Source organism: Panthera leo, chromosome B3 (genome assembly GCF_018350215.1).
Source record: "Panthera leo isolate Ple1 chromosome B3, P.leo_Ple1_pat1.1, whole genome shotgun sequence".
Classification (NCBI taxonomy): domain Eukaryota; kingdom Metazoa; phylum Chordata; class Mammalia; order Carnivora; family Felidae; genus Panthera; species Panthera leo.
This window is the reverse complement of record NC_056684.1, coordinates 14,929,733-14,952,344: the sequence shown is the minus strand read 5'-3', so window position 1 is coordinate 14,952,344 and position 22,612 is coordinate 14,929,733. Positions and strand designations below refer to the sequence as shown.

At 48.5% G+C, this 22,612-nt stretch overlaps 1 long non-coding RNA gene across 1 annotated transcript in view; it reads right to left on the bottom strand.

Annotated features, from left to right (window-relative positions):
- LOC122221666 overlaps positions 1-22,612 on the bottom strand; it is a 62,858-nt gene that overhangs the window by 2,184 nt on the left and 38,062 nt on the right. The window contains exon 2 of the long non-coding RNA XR_006203388.1: positions 1,448-1,531. This is a non-coding gene — a long non-coding RNA (uncharacterized LOC122221666). The remainder of the gene's footprint in view (positions 1-1,447; positions 1,532-22,612) is intronic.

The following is a 22,612-nucleotide window of genomic DNA, read 5'->3' as shown; positions in this document are numbered from 1 at the left end:
CCGAAATCGGACTGAGCCACCCGGGCGCCCCGTGCCCCTAAACTTTAAAAAAAAAAAAAAATTCTTTAATACATTTAAACTTGAACAGCTTCATAGAAGATAATTCCTAGCACATAGGAAAAGAATATCATAAAACCCAGAGGCTGTTAAAATTTGCCCCGAAGGACTTAAGTACATAAGGCAAAATGGGGAGGCAGCGTGCTGGCACCCTTACCAAACCAGGGGCTAAGAAGTCACATAGCTGTTAGCCTTTTTAGAGGCTCTTAGCGGAATTTTCCTGTGACTCAGCCTACAAACCATTCAGTGGCGTGCCAGCCACACCCTGCAGCAGCGTTTCAGCTTGACATTTACAAGGAAGGCGACTTACTGGGGCTCGGGAGACTGGGAGCAAGACAGTCATAGCTCGGCCCCAGGGACAGTTTTGCACTGCAGTTCAGCGCCTTCATAGAACCACTTCAAATACAGAGTTGAAGTTTTGGAGTCTAATCGCAACGCTGTGGGTGACCGTAAATAAAAGCACTGTTGGGGCGCCTGGGTGGCTCGGTCGGTTGAGCGTCCGACTTCGGCTCAGGTCACGATCTCGCGGTCCGTGGGTTCGAGCCCCGCGTCGGGCTCTGGGCTGACGGCTCAGAGCCTGGAGCCTGTTTCAGATTCTGTGTCTCCCTCTCTCTCTCTGACCCTCCCCCGTTCAAGCTCTGTCTCTCTCTGTCTCAAAAATAAACAAACGTTAAAAAAACAAAAAACACTGTTGTCAATAACACAATGCGACCCTGATGCAAATGGTGGTCTGCGAGGATAGCAGATGCCAGCCTAGTAATAGATACACGGCGGACGCTGCCTTAGGAGGGTTGTGTCTTAACTCGCTCCTTACAGCGACCCCCGAGGCAGGCACTATTATGATTTCACTAGATGAGGAAACTGAGGGGCAGAGAATTGTAGTAACGTGTGCCCGGGGCTGCAGAGCTAAGAAGCGGTCAAACTTAAAACAAGTTCAGTCCCGTACGTGTCTGTGCGTGAGCATGTATTAAACAACCGCAAAGGTGCCCCCTTGAAAAGAAATGGGAGCCCAGCCAATTTATTGGTCTCCCCCGGAGACAATATAGGAAAGTATTTTTTTTTTTTTGTCATTATTGGGGGTAATATACATTGCATTCTATTAAAGAACCTGGTGGTGGATGGCTTTAAAAAAAGGTTGACGTTCAATGCAAACCAATGATTTGTAAAAACGGTTTGGGAAAAGGCTGCAAATTGATTTACAGCGTAGCTCAAAACTCCTTAGCTCACCTCATTAAAATGTGGAGATTCCGTTCACCACAAATTGGCCTTTCCTTCATCTTGCTTCATTTGCTACCTTAGGGCCCCCTGACTGACACTCTGTCATAGGTAAATATTTCCTTTGTCAACCTACCCTCTTCTCTGTCTCTGTGGATGTTGTGTCTGTACTTACTTTTGATAATGTCTGTTTTTCTCCGCAGAAAGACGCATGTCCTGGAGTTTTGCAAATAGTTTGGGTCTTGTCACTGAACACCATCTAGGGATAAATAGCACCATCAAAGGATTGAAAAAAATTGCTGAACTTAGTATTGTCAGCAAAGAAGGTATGCCATCAGAGTCACCCACACCTGCCCCAAGTCTAAGGGACAATTAAAAGGAAATGGTCGCCGGAATGGAAAGTAGAGATCACATTTGATTAATCTCTTTACCATCATTATAAAGTATACAATCAAGCCAAAAGATGCATTTTTGTGAATAACAGCACGAAAGGGAGGGAAATGAATGAATGAGTAGATGAATGGATGAGAGAGTAAGAAAGTTTTAATTATAAATGTTGCCATTGTTGCTATCACTGGGATATACAAGAATTTTTCCTGCAATGTTAACCTAAGACCTGACGAGAAAAAATAATTACTTTAGATGCGCTGACTTATTTGGGGGGCAATTACGCACTTAACATCTTTTTAAAATGCTATGAATCTTCACCCTCCGGTGCAGCATTATATACTTATGCAATTAACCACACTGATAATGACCTTCCCATCTGATCTAGAATGACAAAATGAAACTCTGATCGACAAAGAGATTCATAACAGTGCTAAGGTGGCCTTTCCAGGCTTCATGAGTCATCCCAAGAGTTTCTGAAGGACAAACATAAAAGTAGCAAGCACAATAAACAACAGTATGTCTATTACTGAGAAAAGAACACACATTTGAAACTTTACTTTTATACACACACACACACACACCCATTGCTAACCCGATTGATAGAAACCCAAGAAGATGCACCAAAAAACGTGTTCCATTTTTGGAAACACTATTTTTCCAAGCACAAATTAGTACCCATACCCATGTGTACTCTGTTGGTGTTAGTTTTTCAAAAGTCAAGGAGAAAGCTCTTTTCCTCCAGAAATCTCATAGGAAGTAATTATTCACTGGTCCGTCAATAGGTAGTGCTAATTTCACTAGGATGTGCCCAGATCATTAGGATCATTTACTTGAAAAGACCCAAATAGTATGAAAGTGTATGTATGGACAGTTTGTTCTTGTGGGGGGGGGGGAAGAATCATTTTCTCACCCACAGGGTTGGGGGTCTGGGGCCATTGAATATTAGTAACAATCCAGTCTGCTGCCAGAGGAGGTTAGGAACCAATTCCCAGTGCAACCTCAGAAAACTGTAAAAAAAAAAAAAAAAAAACCATTTTGTCTCCCTTCCTACTGCTTTCCACATCCCATAGCTGTTATTGAAAGAGAGCAAAGGAAAAGCAAAAGAGAAGCCCACACTATTTGACATTTTCACCACCACCACCACCACCACCATGACACCCAACCACCCTGCCACCCTGCAGCTAAGGAAATGTTAGCCCAGCCACAAATCAAAATGAATAATCTGATTACACTTGGGGAACCAGAGTAAATAAAGGTTGTGTGCCCTGTAATTACCCACACTGAACCATCTCAGGAGGTATTTAAAATATTTGGGGGTTGCAGGTGGAGAAAGGTTTCTTGGCTGTAGTTGTTCATTGAAATCTCTTACAGGATTTTTTTTTTTTTTTTTTTTTTTTTTTTTTTTTGAAACCTAGCCTGTGATGCAGAGCCTGCTGGGCTAAATTATGAACCAAAGGCTTTGGGGTGGGAACAATCAATCAAAATACCTGGGGTAGTGTGTAATGTGCATGATCTTGTCAGCATGAGCAGGCTGCCCCTGAACACGGTCCCTCAGCAGGTTAAATAAATATGATACTATAGACAAACCGACAGGATCACACGGCTGCATCAATCAGCTGTTGATAAAATACAATCTTCCTTTAATACACGCTGAGAAAGTTATTTAACACTTACAAAACCTATATCCATTTCTTGTCCTTTTTTTTTTTTTTTTTCTTTCCAAAGTGTTACTCTTTTCAAGAGCAGGGGAAAGAAGTTGAGCCATCTCGGGTGGAGGAAGGGGATTTAATGGACCCAAAGAAACAGACGCGGCAGCCTAACCTGGGCGGGGGGGGGTGTACAAATAACAGCCATGGGGGTGGGGGAACCAGCCGGAGCGTCCCCCCCCCCCCCAGAATGCAAACCATGCCTGAAGCTTTGCAATGGGTCTCAAAAAAAAAAAGTGGATACCCTTGTTGAAACTACCCCCGCAGGGAAGCCCCCGGGTGCACAAGCAAACGCGCGTTATTTCAATTCCGTTCTTATTTCAGCTCTGCAGTTTGCCTGCCTCTGGAGCAGATGAGAGAACCATTCCGGATTTATTGCGGGGCGGGGGGGGGGGGGGTGAGTGGAGGGGGGTTGCTGGACAGGAAATCATTTAAAAGGCGGGGGCGGGGTGGGGAGGGGGGCTCCAGTGAACTTAGAAAAGTGACCCCATAGACCCGGTGGTAAAGGGGTGATCGTGGCTGACTGCACACCGGTGAAATTTGGGGGGGGGGGGGGGGTCAGTACTAGGGAAACAGGGAGACAACTGCCCTGAGTTCGCAGCGAGGGTGCTAAGCGCCTGTGTGCTCTGTGGCTTGAGAAAAAGCCCATCGGTGATTAAGGAGCCACTCTCCCCGCTTGCAAACAGGCGACAATGACAGGGCGTTGGTGCCAGGACCCTCCAGAGCGCCGGCCCAGGCTGGACCGTAAGTCGATGTTGACTTTAACCTTCGCCTGGCGCCCGCTGTCCCCCCACCCACCCACACGCGGCCGCCTGGCCTCTAGTGGAACCCCGGGGTCCTCTCCTCGGTCGCGCGTGGACCCGCGACACCGCGCGCCCGGGGCAGGGCCGGGCGGGGAGTGGCCGAGCGCCGGGGAGGGCGTCGGAGGCCAGGAGGGGGGGGGAGAGCCCCGGGGAAGTGCCGACGGGCTGTCTCTTAACGAGTGCAGATTAATGTCCCATCTCACACTAAGCTCTCCTAAGTGCCGTCGCTCCAGCCCAAACACTGCGAGCGTGGCGAGGCGTCGCCTGCCACTCAAAACGCCGATCTTTCCCAGCCTGTTGAAATAACCCGCCGGGGCCGCCGGAGGTGCTGACGGCCACGTTTGTCAGCGCGCGGAGCCGCGCGGGACCCTCCTCGGCGGCGACCGGGGCTCGGAACCAATCCAACGCGCGCGAGCGCGGCCGCACTCGGCGCGGCTCCTCCCCCGGCCACGCACGCCCTCCCCTCTGGTTTCCCGAAGATTCGCGCGGGGAGAGGCTGCTTTTGGGGACCCAGGGGTCTGCGGCGGGGGCGACTTAGGTCGCCGAGAACCGCTCCTTGCCCCGCACTGTCGCAGGCTTGCCTGGGCGGCCTGTGCCACGTAGGCGCAGAAGGCGACAGATGGAGACCCGGCAAAGAACCGGACCGGGACGGCCGGCCTGCACGGACCCCCTCGGCCCCAACAGGCCCCAGTCCCCCGGCAGACTCCCTGCCCACGCCCCCACGTCCAACTCGGAGGCTCCGTCCCCTGGGTCGGAGGCGGGGAGGGATCCAGGTGAGGGAGGGAGGAAAGGAGGGATCTGGCTCCCCTAAGAGCGCTTTCCATCCCGGAAACTCGCTTGAGGTCCCCTCCCGACCCCCGACCCTCTCCCCCCCTCCCCCGGGTGCGGCTTCAGCTCGCGGTGGCGGCGACCCGGGCCTCGGGGACGGGGGGAGGCGCTGGAATCCTTGCAGCCTTTTTGGAGACTTGGCGCTTTCAAGAGCTCTTTACCTGAAACTGACACCCGCAAGCACTCCCCGGGGACCTGTTGGGCAGATGGAGTGGCAGGGCCAGGCGGGGCCTGTTGGCGAGACACGGGGACATTTGTCATGGGTGACCCGGCGCCTCGGCTTCTGAGCCCACGCCGGCGCGGGGAGGCCCGCGCTAATGTAATAAAGCGAGAGCGACAAGAGGAAAGGCCTCTCTCGCCCCGGGGCCGCCACATGCTCACTCCGTTTTACTGTCAGGGCTGGTCGAGGCTGTGGCTTCATTTCATATTCCATTAATATTTACAGCAGCTATTGAATTTCCCATTACAAAGTTCACCATACACACTGCTAATATGAAATTTTAATAGTATTGTGCACATTATGAAAAGTCCCACCATTAAGAGGGGACGCGGGAGGGTCCTAGGGAGAAGTTGCCCTGGGAAGTTATCCTCCACTGAACGCTTGAAATGCCCCCCAACGCTCCCCTCCCAGGTCATTACATGAATTCATTTGCGACTATTACCATAAAGACGCGAAACGGTGGGCATTTTATCAACACGGAAATCAAAAGCGAAGGAGGGAGGCAAGTGGGTAAAAAGCCCGCTGGTTAAATTGAGTTTGCAAAGTTGTGCGTGTCGGTGCTTTGCCGTGACTTACGGATGTTTCTACACCGCCGCAGCTAGGCGTCCCTGGGGGGCAAGGGGGCGCCTGAGGAACCGGCAGAAGTTTCCAGGTTGGGCTGGGTTCTGGCCGCAGCCGGTCCGAGGCGGAGGCTCCAAGCGCCGGCGGGGCGGTGGGTGAGGCCGCCCTCTCCTCCCCGCTCCCCTTCCCCGTACGCCTGGCTCTAAGCCCTAGAAGTTCCCAAGGCTGCAGTCCTGGGGTGGCCTCGGGGGGAGGGGGAACCTCCCCCGAGAACCGTGTCATCTGTTTGGCAACTTCTCAGAACTGGCACCCTAAGTTCGGGTGGCTCTCTGGCAGGAAGATTGCCCTGAGAAACGTGGTTCCCTTGCCACGTGTTTTGCAACGGAGCAGCGAGGGGCAAATGCTACCCTGGAGGGAAAAGGAGAGGAGGGGGAAGGAAGAGAAGGAATGTGGCCTGGACCGTTGGAAGGGCTGGTGCACATCCCCTAACCCCAAGGTCCCGCCGCCCAAAGCGGCCCGAGGAAGGCAAACCCAGAGGCTCCAAGACGGCAACACCGAGCCCTAGGATACAGTTTGTCTCGACGGCCCCTCGAGAGCTGCACAGTGCAGCCCGGGGGGGTGGGGGGGGCTGGGGCTGGAGATGCACCGTCTGCTGCAGAGGGGCAGCGAGGGGCGGGGGGCGTCCCCTTCGGCCAGGGCTCGCAGGCCGGTGGGTCCGTGCGCCCACCTTCCGCTCAGGTCCGAGCCCCGCCCACCTGGGTGCCGCCCCCAGGCCGCCCTCCGGAACGTGTCGCCTTCCCAGTCTGTGCCAGCATAAGGACAGTCAACTTCCTGGAAGACCCAACCGGCTCCGAACCCCTCTTGCCTCTCGCATTTAACCCCATCCTAGAGTGGATAGTCAAAACAGAAGGAAAATCATACGTATTTGATTTTGTTGGGGGCGCGCGCATGGTGTCATAGCGCTAGGCTGCACTAGGCTTTCACACCCCCTGCCCACGCACCCTCACACCACCCCCTTCCCACACTCCTGGGGTGTAAATTAGGGGCAGTACTTTAGGCGCCACGGCGGGGTCTTAATAGGCTTGTTTCTGCCATGAGACGGCAATTTCTGAATCTTTAGGTTACTTCTCAGCCTCAGGAAAATGACAGTGACAGAAGGTAAAGATGGGTGACATTTCCACAGCAGATCTGGTGTCGGGTTTGTTTTTTTTTTTCTGGGTTTTTAAAAATTATTACTATTATCATCATTCCCCCAATTTTGTCTGTTTTTTTTTTTTTTCCCTTCGGCCCCTAAATGTGTCATGCTTTGTCACATCCTCTGTGTGTGTGTTTAGAGAACATTTGAATAAAAGGCTCGATGCCAGGTATTGGTGACACAGGGGGTGGAATTTTCAGCCGCTCCACAAAGAGTTGGCCGCCTCTATTTGCATAAGGTCAGAGTAGTGCTTCTGATAGAACTTTAGCAGCATCTCTGTCTCTTAGCAACACTCTTGCACTCTTGGTCCCCGCATTAAATTGACTGGTCCCTTCCTTTTCTTCCTTTCATTGGGAGGCTTACAATAAAATGTCACCCTTCCAACCTGTGCCTGTCACCCAGTAGGTCATCTGTATCTCCCCCTTCCCCTCCCCCAGCTCCTCCCCTCCCCCTCCCCTTTCTCTCCAGCTCCAATTAGAGGAGGAGATGTTTCATTTGGTGGAGTCCCAAAACTGTCTCATTTCATTGTGTTAATTCATATTAATACCATTTCTCCCTTTGTTAGTATTAAGAAAAAGCCCTCGTAAACAGAGGCGCGATAAAGAGCAAATTGCCAGCACCTGCCAGACAATGGGCCTGCGAAAGGGTAATAAGGCGAGTGCAGAGAGAGAGAGAAAGCGAGGTTTGGGTCAGCCTCCCCACCCATTTAGTTGATGCAAGGTTGAGTGCAGCCGGAAAACCCTGGAAGCACTTGGAATGTGCCGGGCAGCCTCTTGGCTCTGCGATGGGACACGGTGACAGGATCCAGATGCTGATAGGTGGTGTTAATGGAGGGTCACGTTTGGACAATAGTATCCATCACTCGCCTCCTGGCTCCTCTGTCAGATGGAGTCGTTTCTGACTGCTCCATCACTCAGGTTTGGGATAGATTCAATTATTACCTTCACCCTGGCAACGGGATATACGAATCTCTGCCCAAAGGACGTTGTTATCATTGGTATTAATTATCATTATTGCTGCTGCACCTCTCCCTTTGTTCCTTTTAAAACAAGAAGCTCCTAAGTGTTCAAAAACCCCTTCCTATTTTAGCCTAACCAACAGCCGCCCAGTTACTCAAGCCCATGGGATAATGGCCGCTTAATTAACACAAAGAAACTTTTGTGTGCATGCCTGAATGATTATTGCTGATTTTTATAATATTATCAGTTGCCTAAATTAAATCGTCTCTGGATGTCTCCCCAGGTCTTGGGAGAGTCCAACTTAGGGTCTTGGCGCTCTCCTTAAAAGACAGTGAAGAACTCATTTCCATCAGGTTGAAGATCAAGAAAACCAAAATCCCGGGACGCTTTTCGTAAAGGGAATTGGGAATCAGATGTAAGGTGTTGCTGAAGTCCCTTTACACTCTTGTCTCTGCTCTCCTGGACAGAGAAACTGAACCTTTTCTCAGAAGAGTGGTTTGTTTTCTGTAACACCCCCTTGAGTGGGGCAACCGGGAACGTAAAACACCCTGCTTTTCCCTGGTATTTTCACAAACCCTGGCTTCGCTTTCTCCTCTTTTCTGCCTAGCTTGCACGCCCTGCAATTCCTGCACTGTATTGCTAGATAAATGTGCAGGTAATGGGGTCTGAGAAAAGCAATCAGGGTTAGAAGTCAACTAGCTCCTCTTTAATAATTCACGTGTCATATTTCTTCCACTATGTCAAGTTTGCTAAAGAAGATGGACAGGGGCTGACGGGCAGCCACTTGAGTTTATTATTCTCAGCCTCAGAAGGGAGGAAAACCATAAAAAGATGTTCCCGCTCTTCTTACAAAGGGGCTCCGCCAGTTTGAGGCTTCCTCAGAATTCTGTGTTGTGTTGCTGACCCTGCTTTCCAGTTCTGCAAGCTGACTGGAAGATTTGTAAAGATGGGACAGGGGAGCCAAAAAATATTCCTGGGGACTTTGCGGATTTCCATTTACCTCTCCTTTCCTCCTCACTAGTGCCTTCATACTTATTCTCTTCCCAGTGGCAATTCTGTTCCCATTTTTTTTTTTTTTTTTTTTTTTTTTTTTTTTTTTTTTTTGCCACAGTACAGAACACCTCTGCCAGGTCAATTTCAGTCAGTTACAGATGACAACTCTTGTTGTAACTTTCTTACACATGACCTTTCTCCCTTTTACAACTTTTTCCCTCCTCTCGGGGCACTGTTTGTGACAGCTTCGTGTATCTTCTACTTTTAAATCTCTCTGTCCTCTTTCTTTTTGGAAGGGTGTGGGGGGGGGGGTTGAGATATGTGATTTTCTTCACTCAATAATTGGTTCTTTCCAGAAAGAGGGAGAGGCACAGTATAGAGAAATCAATGAAGTTTTAAGCATATTTAAGTTTGGTTCTGGAGAACAAGTTGTGTGTGTGTGTGTGTGTGTGTCCAGATTCCAAAAAGGAAGAGAGAACAAAAAGATAAATAAAGATTGATTCTTAGGTGGTGAGACTGTGCCCCAACACAGAAATGAGCATCATGTTTACGCAGTTTTCATTCCCCTATGGCTCCTGTTGCCTCATCAGATTTCTAAGCATTCCACTCTGCACAGACCAAGCCCGGGAGTGATTTCGTTTACAATTTCTCTCTCCCAATCTTTTCAAAAAGCCAAACATTAGAGGAAGGTTTATCCATCGTGGGGGCTAAAACTTTTTCTACGGTTTACTTTTTCCATGAAAAGAACCCTAGAGTTCTGCAAACCTTTTAGCTGATTGGTTGTTGATGGCCAGGCGGATAAAGAACAAGCATTTTGCATGTTTCAGTTCTTAAGAGTTTGCCAACAAAAATAACCCAGTAAACCGGTCTTTGGGGGAAATATAGTTTCATCTTCAAGGTACTAATGGCACACGTCATAACAGAAAAATAGTATCTCCTATCCTATTCATTCTGTAACTTCAGTGCTATAAAAATTATCTATTTTAGGCGCCTTTTCCACTCAGTTTAGTGGCTCTTTAAATTCAGCGTCTTTTCTGCAGCAGGTGCTCACCGTGGGCACTCACGACTTGCTTTTCAGCCTCAGTTGTTACAATATGAACCTTCCCAACTTGTAGATCTATTTGTCTGTCTGACAAAGTGGTTGGGGAGGGGGAGGGACGTTTAACCGAAAGTTCCAGTGGAACAGCAAACAATGGTTTATTTAAAAAAAAAATCAGGCATATTTGACAAGAGAATAAATAGTTTTGGAAAAAAAACTAACAGTAAAAGATTGTATTGAGGTTAGAAAAACTAACTTGGGTTTACACCGGTCTTGTTGCATGGTGTGGGGGAGGGGTACAATGTGCCCAAGACCGTGCTTCCAAGAAACTGTCTATTTAAAACCACTCCCTACAACTTTTTCGGGTTGATACACTTTATCCGCTTCACTCATCAGCCAAGCCCTGGAACAATTTTTCAAACACCCCTCAGGACCCAGCCCTCTTTCTTGAATGGGAAATACTGATGGACCCTAGCTGTTTGTTCAGTTTATCTAATTTCTCTCCCTCCTCAACGATAGAGGTTCATGTTTTATTTGCATAATTTTTTTAAGCCGGGCGTCGGGAGGGGGGAAAGAAGGATCTGTAGGGTTTGGGGTTTTGTTTTTGTGCTTAACGCATTTTGCTATGGCGCGCTAAGCACTGCTGGGAGAAAGTTTCTAGTTTTCTGGGTTTCACTGAGTTCGAATCCTTCAAAGCAACGAATTTTGGACGGAGGCTTGCTTTTGAAACTGCTAGCCACGCCTTCTCTAGATATGAGAAATGGGGCTAGAATTTGGAGAAACAGATCACCCTTTGGAGGATACAACGTCGCCCCCCGCCCCTTTTGTCCTGCATTTCTGCAGATAACTGAGCCACCACCCCGACCCCTACTCAACTGGCATCCCCAGACCAACCCAACCCTTGCAAGCTCACTTCCCTGTGGGGCGCTGGCTTTGTGCTCCGTTTGGGGTCCCCTACCCTACTCCGAGTTGAGGGCCAGGCGAGGCAGGTCTGAGCACTCACAGAGACAAAACTATTTTCCACTGGCGATGGGTGATGAAAAACATTTGAAACGCTGCCAGGGAGAGAGAGAGGACGCGTTCCCCACCCTGCAAAATCAGCAGACTTAGCAGAAACCCCCAAGGCCGCGTCTCCCACCTTACAGAAAATAAAAGTCTGCTCGATTCCTTTTTCTTTCTTTTTTTTTTTTTTTTTTTTTCTGTTTTAACTAGGCGAGAGGATGTAAACTCAGAGTAAACCCAAAACAACTCAAAGGAGCTCTAGGGGGAGCGTGGGGGGGGCACATCCCGTGGATGGCAGGAGGCACATCCCTGTTCTCGCAGAGGTCCGCAAAGAAATAGAGCCGGGGACACAGGGAAATGCACGCTTGCCGCCTGGAACCTAAGACGCAAATTTGCGCGCTGGGAAAGGGGTGGGTGGCGCGAATTTTCTGGGCCGATCGCGGGGCCGTGGGCGGCGCGGCTCCGGGAGGGAGGGCGCGGGTTGGTGGCACCCGGCGCCCTAGGGCGCAGGGGGACGCAGGGGGGCGGCGCCCCGGCCCCCGCGCGTCGCCCCGCGGGCCCCGCGCACCCACGCGCCGCGGCGCCCACCCGGATTCCATCTCGAGCCCGGCTCACACCTATCATTTGAAGCCATCTTCGCTCTGTCTTCCAAACATCTCGAGCATTTGTGATTCCACCCGCCGCTCCTTCTTATTGAGTTCTCCGTGTCTCTCGGCAACTTGTCATAACCTGTAATAAAATGCCCTTTCTGGCGGGAGGTAGCGTCCAGAGGCCAGTCTTTCCATTTGCAACTGATAGCCGAGGACAGGAGCCGAGGCGGCCTCCCTTTTGTCCGCCTCCGGCTTTAACTCCTGCGGGGCCGGCCCCGCGCTCCCAGATGCCGGCCGGGTGCGGGTGCGGGTGCGTCCCCTGCAGCCTCCGGGCTCGGCTCTGGGAGAAAGTTCTGGGCTTCTGGGGCTGCGCGCACACGTGTTGCCAAGGCGTGTTCCTCAAAATGAGAAGAGGCTGTTTGCACATTTCGTTTCTTCTCTTCCTCCTCCTCCTACTTTTTTAATGGGGTAGGGGGTGAGGTTGACAGAGAGGAACAGACCTGGATAGGGTCACATTGAATGATCCCGAGGTCACCGCGGCCAGCAAGGGGGCGGGGGGGGGGGCGCTTCTCACTGGGTTGGTTCTTTAACTGGGCCGAACCATTTTCCTTCATTAGGGAGACCCATCCTGTAATTCTTTTCGTAACATGTGTGCGAGATTTTTCTATCCGACCTGTGAACGTTAAGGGTTCACACGGGACAGCGGTGTGAACTCACCAAGGATGGGGAGCCCCAGAGGGCCAGGGCGTTCGGCTGCCCAACCCCGGATGTGCTATCTTCCTGCAGGGGTGAGCCCCCCCCCCCCCCCCCCCCCCCGCCCCAAAGCGCACTCTGGCTTCGCAATTCCCCCTCCCCCGTCCCAGTTGTCTGAAACACCCCTCTCCAGCAGCCACCATTATGCATTTAGAAGGACCCCCGCTCCGAGATGTCACCTTAGCATTCTCTAAGGTCGCTGATGGGAGAGGTGGAATCGACCAAATATTTCTCATGTGACTTTCACCATCTGTGACAGAAGTCACCCGCTTGGGGAGGAGGATGGGGAAGGCCGGTAAGGTTGTGTCAGGACTGGGAAAGAGGAGCCAAGCCAGGATCCCTGCCACCGTCTTCCTGGTGCCTCCTTGTGTCGTTGGTTTATCTGTTTAAAGAAGGAAGTAGGGTGGCCAGGCAAAGAGGCGGTGTGAGTGTCCCCTTCCTGATCCCGGAGGCCCCCTGTCCAACCCCACAAGTCTTCCAGGTCCCCCAAGCGAGGAGGGGGGCTGTGAAGTTATTCTCATCCAGCTGTGAGGCAGAAACAGCTTTCCCTGATCTCGCACCCTCGGCCTGCCTCCCTTGACCTTCTCCAAAAGAGATGCCCGCTGACTCTGGTCTGTCCAGCTGAGATTCCAGACTTCCTGTGCCCACCCCTCTCTGCCAATTCACACACTGTCTGCTGATTTCTTTCTACGCCCGGAAGCCAGTTCAACCTTAATAAGCAATACTTGAAAAACCCAAACCACGTTCTGTCCCCCAAAGGAAACCTGCAGAAAATGGCCAGCTGAACTCTGCAGGCGATTTCTTTGGGGGCAGGGGGGAGTGGGAGGGAGAAGGAAGAGTTTGTGTCACAAATTGTGATAAGAGACGGAGAGTGGAACCATGTGATTTGAGAGTAGCGGTTATTTTCTTGTTCCTCCCCATCAAAGTCCATTCTGTTTAGTTAAGCAAAACAAATGCATTTCTGTCTTCTGCACGGAAAGGAGCTGGTGAGATCTAGTGGGGAGGAGTTTAATGGATCTGGGCAAACTTAAGCAGGGGAGGCTTTTAATCCCCCGAAAGAGAGAAAATTAAGGGGAAAAATAGCAAGAACACAGAAAAGGCATTTCTAGTTGAGCAATTGTTTTAGAAATAGTCCACCGTGCAGTTTCTTGCCATCCCTCATTTCTCCTTTGTTTTATTTCTCAAGCTTGATGGGTGGGTCTCTAGGACGTCCTGGGACGTGGGCATCTGAAAGTGGTTAGTTTGCGATCAGTTGGGCCAGTGCTCCTGCCTTTATGAAGGTGATTATTACTGTCCCTTTTAATCTCTGCACAAAGCCAGACTCCCTGTCCCCCCGTGTGTCCTACTTTTTGTAGAAACTACGAGGTTGCGAATCCTAGAAACAGTATTCATTTAAAACACTGTTCGGAAACACTCAGGACATATTTGAGGAGCCTGACAATTATAGCCCCATTCTCCCCAGTTAGCTCATAGGCTCTATTCAGAAGGAAGCCATTTGGGGGCATGTAAAAGCCAGTAAATTTCCCGCCGCACAAAAGAAACGGGTGCTTTCTGCCCACTGCCTATTTCCACTCGAAAGCGAATAATGCCCCAGTTACCACCAGGCCTGACTTGATTTATCTTGGTTAATAGGATTAACGTGTCAGCCCCTCTCAAGAATTTCCAAATGCAGATCTGGAGGGTCACTGACTCGCTGGTGTCTTTTTTCCTCTCTGATGGGCATAATGATGCACCTCCAAGCAGAGGGCCTTTGTCCGGTGAGGGCAGGCAGATTATCTGTCTCCAGTGAAATAAGGCGTGTTGCCACCACCTTTGCCAAGACTCAAAGCCAGAACCCAGTCACTATAAAATAATTGTGTCACTGCCTCACCAGTGCCCTGTTCGTGTTTCATTTCTCTTTTGACCGTAATTGAATGGTTGAAAAGCAAAAATGTAGACAAATTCCAGCCGTATTGAGATCCGTTTCTTCCTCCGCTACCTCGGCCCATCATTAGATACTTTCCCTCTCTGCGCAGGAGGTCAGAGTGTATAAATATAAATTGCATTTTGCATTACTTCTAGATGAGTGAAGCTGTCAAAGCAATAATATGAGCTTTCAGTCCCACATTCTAGCACTTCTTTCCCATTTTTTGGCCAAGAGGTCATGTGCAAATTGAACGTGACAACCCAGAAGACATGTCCAACAGACTCGTATTGTTACCCCGCTCCGCCGCCTGGCTCATAACAACATTAAGCCCACATTAGTCTCCAGCCTCCTCCGCCAGACAGGAACTCCTAACCATGGGACCTAGGCTTCTCAAAAAGTTCACTTCGATGCTGACATGTCGTCTGAAAGTGACAAGAAGCACTAGCCTAGAATATTTTTCATCCAAGATGCATGAGGATGCCATCCTTGGAAAGACCGGGCGAGTGTCTTACAAGACAAAAAACCGAGGAACAGGTGAAGAGCCAAAGAGCCCCCAACACACACACACACACACACACACACACACACACACACACACAAATATACTTGCTTCTATTTGCAACTACTGAAATTTTCCAGAATCCAATGGTAAGGTGGTTGGAAATCATTTTCGCCGTTGTTCGAACGATGAAGGTGTCACTCAGGAAGCCACCTTAAAATATGGATTGGCCTTGGACTCTTAATAGCAAGTTCTGGTTCGCAATCGCCTAACACAGAGTTTTAGCAGGGCACCGCCGTGATTAAACGATAACCCTCCTCAAACGCTACTGTAGCAAAAGAATTAGAAATTGTGATCAATCCGAAGGAAACTCAATGGCTTAGAGGATGGGTAATTGGCTATCAATGTGACCCATTCTTGTCTCGCCCAGATTGCAGTTAACGCAGAGCTGTTGTTCGCTGACAGGGTGTTTGATGGCTTCTAGGAAATGAGTGGCTGTTTTCATTCCTGTTCCAAATGGACAGGTGTCTACATCAGAATTGGCAACCTGGTTGGCACGCTCCAAGAGTGGCCAAAGAGCGAATTGTTTATGGCGAATAAACTTCCCCCCCTCCTGTGACGCTCGTGAGTGCTGGCAGTGGGAAAGGGGCAGCGATGGAGACACCGGAGGCAGAAAGATTGGTACAGGTCCTTGAAACTTCAGCAGGCTGACGCCCTTTGTGTTCTGGGCGGCCGCCATATGCAACCACATCGCCCCCGCAGCCCCTCTTGTACCTTACCAACCTGCACTCGAAGTGCATCGATAAAAGTCATCGAGAGGCGCTTAGCCGTGGCCAGGATGCTCCGATTGGTCTCGACCGCGAAAAAATATATGAAATAAGGCGATTTTTTTCAAAAGTTTTTTTTACACTTTCTTAAATAAGTTTTCTTTTCGCACATCCTTCTTTTCTCACAGAAAGTCTCCTGATTCTATGACTGATACTATGTCATAGTCTGATACTATGTTTTATTATTTATTTATTTTGACATACAGTCCTTGCAACCCCAAGTTATGATTTCTGCAAACGATTTGGACTTCCTGAGCGTTAACAACAACCCAGTGTATGAGTCACATGCTTGAGGAAAAAAAAAAAAGCATTCACTGTATTGCCCCAGGACCTGACATCATCTTATTATCTAACCTTTGCTTTCGCAAGTATTAAAGTTGTTTTAAGTATAGGAAAAGCGCTGACTTTGGCGCGGGTCATGACCTCATGGTCCATGAGTTCGAGCCCCGCATCCGGGCTCTGTGTTGACAGCTCGAAGCCTGGAACTGCTTCGGATTCTGGGTCTCCCTCTCTTTCTCTCTCCCTGCCCTTCCCCCGCTCGTGCTCTCTCTCAAAAATAAATAAACATTAAAAACAATAGTCCTTACTTTACAAATTTGTTTGAGGCTTCATGAGGTATCATGCTTCCCACCCGTCTGGAAAGGACTTAGTCCTAAATCCGTGTGAAGCACCATCACTTCTGTCTTGGAAACTGAAGTAAGCTCGCTAAGTGCTGGAATCTTCATCTGTAGGGCAGACATAACAGCAAGAAGGTTGTAGATGTAAAGCGTGGGAGACATTTGCCGTGGTGGCCGAACCAGGAAAGGCCTCCGGTAAATGGGCTTGTCGTGGCCTCATTCAGAGATCCAGTGGAAACGAGTGAAAGACTCACTTTGGAAAGAAATGCATTCTTCGAGAGTTCCCCTGAGCAGCTCATCACGCCTGGACAGAGAGGCTAAACTGGTAGAGGACGGCATGGACGAAGGCAAGCTGAGAACAAGGCCCGGTTATCTTTCTTTGTCCCATGACCTTAACTCCTACCTTGGCCTCGCACGAATTCGTCCCACCGGGCTGGGGATGAGAAGCCCTTGCGAGAGTGGGTTGGAGTAGACAACCCAAGTCCACTCTACTGCTGAAGAAAACAGATGAAAGGAGACTCGGGGAATGTGTTTCACTGACCCAAAGAGGAGTCTTAAGAGCTGAAGGAGAATGTAGACAGTTGGACTATATTGTTTACTTCCTGCTACGATACATTCACTTCTGCATACAGGATCAAACCTTTCTGGAATTTGTATGTAAGAATAGACTGAGATGCCACTTAAAGATGCATCTTAAAAGAACTTAAAGAGACCCTGAAGCCAGCAGCCTTCAGTATCTGTAGACGGAACCAGGCGGTTCTCGGAAAATCTACCCTGCCTGGGAAGGAGCCATCAGCCCTGGTTCTCTGGGAGCTTTACGTTAAGCCAATGGCTATGTTTTATTTGGGCCTTTGGAGGGGTGGGGGTGGCCTATATATCTGGAATAATATTTCACGTTGAAAATAATTTTTCAAAGTTTAGGAGATACCCTGGGATATCAGAGTTCATGAGTATAATCTCCCTGGGGGATGGGGGAGCTGGTAAAAACTGGAAGTTGCCAACCTGAAGCCATTTATACGTCACTAAATAAAATGCTTGTGCGGGACGTATACAACACTTCTGTATATAAAACCAAACATTCCTTGAATGATTAGAAAGAAAGCCAGTTTGTGCAGATAGACCCTACTGCTGATTCATTGTGTCAGATTTGGGGTGTGTGTGTGTGTGTGTGTGTGTGTGTGTGTTTCCACTGTATCAACTGCCCAGTGATATTTAAAACCTCTAATGTCTTCAGTTCAGCAATAAAGCCAGATGGAATTGGGTTCACTCCATTCTCCCTAAACATAACTGCCTCATCCTGGAAGAGTAAATTAGATTTCGGGAAAATTAAAACATAGGCAAAAAGAAGTAACTCGTCTACGCAGTCACCACTGAAGACCCACATAGCCAAGTGTCTGGCATTTGCCTGTCATCTGCTTTGCTGACCATAGGGAGCAGCTCAAATGACAGGCACACAGATGGACGCATTGTGTGATTAATGGCATCTACCAGGCCTGGTGGGGAGAATGCAGGAAACGGTGACAGACATGAGCTGGTCCCCTTTTTGGTTAATGCTCCTTCCAAGCTTTGAAGTAGAAAGGAATCAGGAAAAATTCCAGCCCCATTTTTTGCTAGAAAATCTGAAGGCACCCTTCTTGCTTTCTCCAGGATCATTTGCCAAGAGCAGACCTTTGATGGGTGGCTACACCAGGCATTTGATTGACCCATCAAAATTACATTCCCCCTCCCTCCTTTTTTCCCTTCCTTCCTTTGTTCCTTCCTCTCTCCCTTGCTTTGTTCTTTTTCCCCCCTTGCCTTCTTTTTTCTCCTCTTCCTCCCAAGCATTGTCTCACCTCGGCAACCTCAGAATGCAAACTAGCCTGCCAGAGTGGGCTCTCCACTGAGTCTCTAAAGAACAGATTTGGAAGGGTGTGAAATTGGGAAGGGTCCGAGCAGGCAGCATGAAGATTTATACCAACTTCCAACTTGGTGCCCTTGGACTTCGCCTCGGTCACTGTCTAGCCAAGGGGGTCATTCCCAAACGTGGGACTTCTAACACGTCAAGAATATGGGAGACCCAGATTCTACTACTAGAAATGGGCCAAACTTGAAGCCACAGTCTTGGGATCATACCCAAGTTAAGAATTCTTTCCTGTGCTGTCTTTTATATATTTAATCTGTCTTAAAAAGAAGTAATAAATACATGCAGGAGGTAATAAAAGGTGAAAAATATTCATCCAGTCCTATTTTTCAGCCCCCCTATCCAAACTACCAATGCCCCCCTTTTTAAAATTTTTTTAATGTTTACTTATTTTTGAGAGAGAGACAGAGACAGAGACAGAGCATGAGTAGGGGAAAGGCAAAGAGAGAGGGACACAGAGAATCCAAAACAGGCTCCAGGTTCTGAGCTGTCAGCACAGAGCCTGATGTGAGGCTCGAACCTACGAACTGTGAGATCATGACCTGAGCTGAAGTTGGACGCTCAACCGAGTGACCCATGTGCCCCACCCCCCCACTTTTAAAATAATTGTTTGTTTTTGTGAGAGAGAAGGAAACACAGTGCAAGTAGGGAAGGACCGGACAGAGAGGGAGACACGGAATCGGAACCAGGCTCCAGGCCCTGAGCTGTCGGCACAGAGCCCGACACGGGGCTCGAACTCACGAACCGCGAGATCATGACCTGAGCCGAAGTCAGACACTTAAGGGACTGAGCCACCCAGGTGCCCCAGCAACAACCCCCCCCCTTTTTTTTTTAATTAATAGACTTTTTTGGAGCAATTTTAGGTTTATAGAAAAATTGAGTGGAAAGTATAAAAAGGTCCTATACCCCCGTGCACCTCTCTCCCCACCTTCCCTGCCGATGATTAACATTTCGCTTTAGTATGGCACATTTGTTAGAATTGATAAGCCAATATTGAGGCATTATTATTAGATACAGTTCATAGTTTACATTAGGTTCACTCTTTGTGTTGTACCTTCTGTGGGTTTTGGCAACTGTGTAATGACATGTATCCACCATCATGGCATCATAAGAAATAGTTCCACTGCCCTAAAAATCCCCTGTGTTTTACCTAGTCATCTTTCCTCCCCTAAAAAACCTCTGGAAACAGCCGATTTTTTTTTTTTTTTTTTTTTTTTTTTTTTTTTTTTTTTTTTTTTTTTTTTTTACTGTCTCCATACTTTTGCTTTTTCCAGAATGCGAGTAGTTGGAATCATACAGTATGTTGCCTTTTCAGGCTGGCTTAACAATACACATGTATTGGAGGAAACTTTTCCTCCATATCTGTGCATGGCTTAAGAGTTCATTTCTTCTTTATTTTAATGTTTACTTATTCATTTTGAGAGAGAGAGGCAGGGGGGACGGAGAGAGAGAGAGAAAGAGAGAGAGAGAGAGAGAGAGAGAGAGAGAATCCCAAGCAGCCTCCACACTTTCAGCACAGAGCCCAATGCGGAGCTTGATCTCACAAACCATGCAATCATGACCTGAGCCGAAACCACGAGTTTGACGTTTAACCAACTGAGCCACCCAGGTGCCCTGATAGCTCATTTCTTTTTCTTGATATACACTATTCCAGTGTCTGGATGTATTACACTTTGTCTATCCATTCACCTACTGAAGGACATCTTGATTGGTTCTAAGTTTTGCCCACTATGAAAACAGTTGCTATGAACTCATGGGCAGGTTTCTGCGTGGACAGAAATCTTCAACTCAGACGGAACTCAGAATCGCCAAGGAATGTGATTACTAGGTCGGATGGTAAGAGTGTGTTTACTTTTGTAAGAAACTGTCAAAGCATCTTCCAACTCAGTGCGGTTTTTGTTTTGTTTTGTTTCGTTTCGGGTAGTTTTCAAGTACATATCGGTCAGCAGAATAGGCACTTAGCAATGATGGAAACCCAGACCCCCACCAACGGCACCTGATAGACACCAAGGCAAGAGCTGTCACCGCCCCTTGAACTTGAACTTGATCAAGCTACAGGGGTTTACTTCTTGCCTTGGCTGCTTACTTGTTCTGGGACCTCAGGTATTATTTTGTTTCCTCAGCTGAAGTTAGGCTTGGTAATAGTACCCAGACACTAAGGATCTGAGAGTTAGTGAGATATCCCAGTTGGGCACACCACTTGGTACAAGTAAGTGCTCAGTTAATGTTCTTTATTTTTATAGCTTATTACAAAACCCAGCATCTTTCCCCCCAACCCCTTCCCAAAATAGCCAGTATATTCTTTCCTGATGAATCTGTGTAACAACGCATTCAAGGGAGCCAAAGACAGAACAGTTCCATGCATTGTATAATCTGGTGAGGAAAGAAAAAAAAAAAGTGCCACCGCTAAAATAAAAAGAAATCAAAACTAGAAAGGAAACGTCTTTCCGTGTTGAAGGTTTTGATCCACAGAATAAATTCCCTCACTCTCCTCTCACCCCGGATTCCCATTAGTGTTTCGCTGGCTCAGAATCCTCTGGGATGAGTCCTGGATTATGAAATGCCCTCTCTCTGGTGGCCTGCCAAAGCCTGTTCTACAGACACCCAGGCTAACCTGGCACTGGCTCACGGTAAGAAGCCTCCTCACCCCGAGGGCCTGACTAATGCTCATGTTTTTCCTTTCGCAGACAACTCCACAGGCAGGCGGAGCGGGGAGGGCCATTAAGCAATCCATGCGGTGATTTTTTTTTTCTTTCTTTCTTTGGGCAATTCTTACATGATGCCATAATGATGTGTGAAAAATACAAGGGCCGGAGCTGTGTCTCTTTGTGCTGGGTTTGTTTTGGAAATTGACAAACAAGCCCAAAAGAACTTCTCTCCTGTGCATTCCTCATTAATAATCGATGGCTCCCCACAATACCCGCGCCCGGGTGGAAATGGAAACATCTGAGGGCACCTACCAGCTAATTTGCCTTCACGAGATCAGATAACTAGTTTTCCTGTTTTAACTGCATGGGCAGGGTTTAGGTGTCATGAGGTCAGAGTGTATGGAATTTTTTTTTTTTTTTTAACTAAGGGTAAACAGCGAAACCTGATAACTTATTCAGGGCGTATGGCTCAAAAGCAGGCACTCGCTAATACGAGTCATATCACGTTAATAAAGCACGACACTAAGGGCAAATTTGGATCAAAATATTTTTGATTAACTGTAAAGCTGAAATCTGACGGCGGGGCCCAGAATCCTGCCAAGGAATCACAAACAGGGTGGGTTTGGAAAGTTGAACCGCAGGACACGTGGGTCTGTTGGAGTCGTCCAAAGGGCTGGCCACAGCCAGGTTTTAAGACCGTTCAGCCCATTGGTCCTGTGGGAAGAACAGGAAGAGGGCAGAGGGTCAGAATGAGCAACGTCTTTCTCTTTCCTCTCTCCCACCCCTGCTCACCATTCCTAGCACAGCTTAAGGGCATTGTGAGAAAAAGAGAGGAAGGACAAAGGAAAGAAAGAACCAGTCCCCAGGAGACATCTCTCACTCTAAGTTTGCTTTGGGTGCACGGGGAAATCCCTCTTCTTTTCTAGAACATTCGGTGCTTAAAGGTCCAGTCCAATGCGTCGGGATCATGATGAAGGGTAACAGGTGTCCAGAATCAGAAAACAGAAACCAACCTGAGTGCTGGGTCGACCCCCTCCCAGCTCTGGGCCACGAGCCCTTAGCCCTTGTTCTCTAAGCCTCACTCTTCTTTGGCTGCCAAATGGAAATAGTAACAGTAAGGAACATACCCCCTCCTCGAGTAAGGATCCCAGAAAACAACCGTGCCCAGCACGGTCTCTGGTGCATAGTGAGTGCTGAGTCTCAGTTCCTATGGCATCACTGTTGCCAGGGGACTACCCAGCTATGGATATTTGTTTTCTGTCCAGAACAGGAAATAGGCAGGAACGGGGTTGGCACCAGCAGGGCTCAGGCATGGACACTGAGGCTGGGGGTTTCAGTGGCCTCGGATGCCTGAGCCAGGTCGGTCTTTCAATTCGGTTCAACAAATGCACTGTGAGAAGCTTCTCTGCAGAAGACCCGGTAAAGGGTTGTCACCAGGATACAGGTGAACCCCACATGGTCCCTGCCCCACCGGCACTCGGCGGACACAGGGGGATTCCACAGACGCGGCTGTCCAGTAAATGATGCCGTGCCACGTTGCAGACAGTCCCTCAAAATAAAAGATTGGCCTCTGAATCTGAATTAACAGACACTCACCCTGATCCCTGTCCTCCACAAAAAATATATATACATGGAGATACATACATATATATACACACATACATATATATGTATATATACATGTATGTATATATGTATATACAATATATATGTATATACTATATGTATGTATATATGTATACGTAATATATATGTATATACAATATATGTACATATATATACAAATATATATACACAAATATATATATATATATTTGAATAAAATAATTTCTGATTAAAATCCTTTGAAAATACACCCTGCAGGGGCGCCTGAGTGCCTTAGTCGATTGAGCTCCCACATCGGC